The sequence below is a fragment of the Pteropus vampyrus genome, unplaced genomic scaffold (genome assembly GCF_000151845.1).
Source record: "Pteropus vampyrus isolate Shadow unplaced genomic scaffold, Pvam_2.0 Scaffold2789, whole genome shotgun sequence".
NCBI classification, from domain to species: Eukaryota; Metazoa; Chordata; class Mammalia; order Chiroptera; family Pteropodidae; genus Pteropus; species Pteropus vampyrus.
In genome coordinates this window covers 1-1,751 of record NW_011891570.1, presented here as the reverse complement: position 1 = coordinate 1,751, position 1,751 = coordinate 1, and the positions used below count along the sequence as shown (strand labels likewise).

General features: G+C 45.2%; 1 long non-coding RNA gene across 1 annotated transcript; it reads left to right on the top strand.

The window, feature by feature from the left end:
• The first annotated feature begins 406 nt into the window (after positions 1 to 406).
• On the top strand, positions 407 to 1,697 carry LOC111734641. Its single transcript, XR_002778529.1, has 2 exons — positions 407 to 599; positions 1,633 to 1,697. It is a non-coding gene; the product is annotated as an uncharacterized LOC111734641 (long non-coding RNA).
• Positions 1,698 to 1,751: the final 54 nt, after the last annotated feature.

The window sequence follows — 1,751 nt, the reverse complement described above, 5'->3', positions numbered from 1 at the left end:
TTTTTTTGTTTGGTTTGCCTTATAAGTGCCCAGGGATCAGCCATCGGAAGCGAGAAGATACCGCTTTTGTTTTTGTCTTTCTTTTAGATTGTCCGATTTTGATCATAGGTGGTTTAATTTCTTTCCGAGATGCCTCCTCTTCCTTTCACTGAACGCACAGCAGGTATCGGGTCATCCAGTGTAGCCAAAGTCTTCCTCGGTCTCATTTACTCTCTCTCTTCCCTCCTGACCGATCCCAAGAGAGGAGATTGCCACTGGCGATAGAACACCAAAATTATACAAAGCTTCCGAATTGGCCCAAGAAGAGTTACAAACAAACAAATAAAAAACAGAGAGAGATAGACCTGCCATTGCAGTGGCTCCCGACACGTGAGTCCAGTCCCTTTATAGGTTCCAGTTAGCATACCGGTGTCCCCTGCCATCCCTCTGTCTCTCTGCAGGCCAAGAGGTGCACGGTGATCGGAGGCTCTGGGTTCCTGGGACAGCACATGGTGGAACAGTTGCTGGCAAGAGGCTATGCTGTCAATGTATTTGATATGCGACAGGGGTTCGACAATCCCCAGGTGAAGTTCTTTGTGGGCGACCTCTGCAACCAACAGGTAACGGACCACCCAGCCTTACTGATTTCCCCAGGTTCCCGAGGGGAAGCCAGCAGACCTCCCCTGCTCAGAGGCCAACCAAACTGTTGTTTTCAAAATAATTATTTTTTTTCTTTTGGAAAAAAAAAAAATTCAAATTATTAGAAAGAATTTAACACACACCCAGATTCTTACCACTCAGAATGAATAACTGTCACTTCTGTCACTACTACTTCACTCTGCCTAGGTAGGGCAAAGGCAGCCTGGTAAGTATGTAAGCAAATGGGCGTGGCCGTGTGCCAATAAAACTTTATTCACAAACAAAGTTGTCCGTAGGCTGTAGCGTGCCAACTGCTTACTCCAGAGTATATGCCCCAAAGTGCAATTGCTGGGTTTGTTTTATTTTCATTTTTTTTTGATCGAATTCACATTCCATAAATTCGAAATTTAAAAGTGCACAGTTCAGTGGTCATTAGTATAATCACAAAGTTATGCAACCATCACCATATCTAATTTCCAGAACACTCCCCGCCTCCGCCAAAAGAGAACCCCGGGCCCATTAGCAGTGGCTCCCCATTTTCTCTCCTACCTTCCCGGCCCCTGGCACCCACTCATCTCCTGTCTCTGTGGGTGTGCCTGTTCTGGCCATTTCATGGAAGCGTGATCATACAGTGTCTGTCCTTTTATGACTAGCCTCTTTCACTGAACATAATGTTTTCAAGCTTTACCCGTGTCATAAGGGTAGGCATATTCTGAATTTTATCAGATGTTGCCATATTGCCTCTGCCTGGATCCCACACGGTTTTCAGGCCCCAGACGAGTTTTTCTTGGGGACCAGTTCATGGGGAAGAGACAATTAAAGTGACGACATGATTTCTTTCCCATATACTTCGAATGATACATATTTTACAATGAGAATGTATTTCCCTGTTAATTGTGGGATTATAAAAGGGCAAGACACGTGTGTGCCACAGATTGGAGCATGGGCATGCGAGGAGGTTATTGACTCGTGCACGGAAGGACTGATTTGTTTTGCCTTTGTTTGCTTTTCCAGGACTTGTACCCAGCTGTGAAAGGTGTGAGTACAGTTTTCCACTGTGCATCACCCTCCCCATCAAGTAACAACAAGGAACTCTTTTACAGAGTCAATTACATTGGCACCAAGAGTGTCAT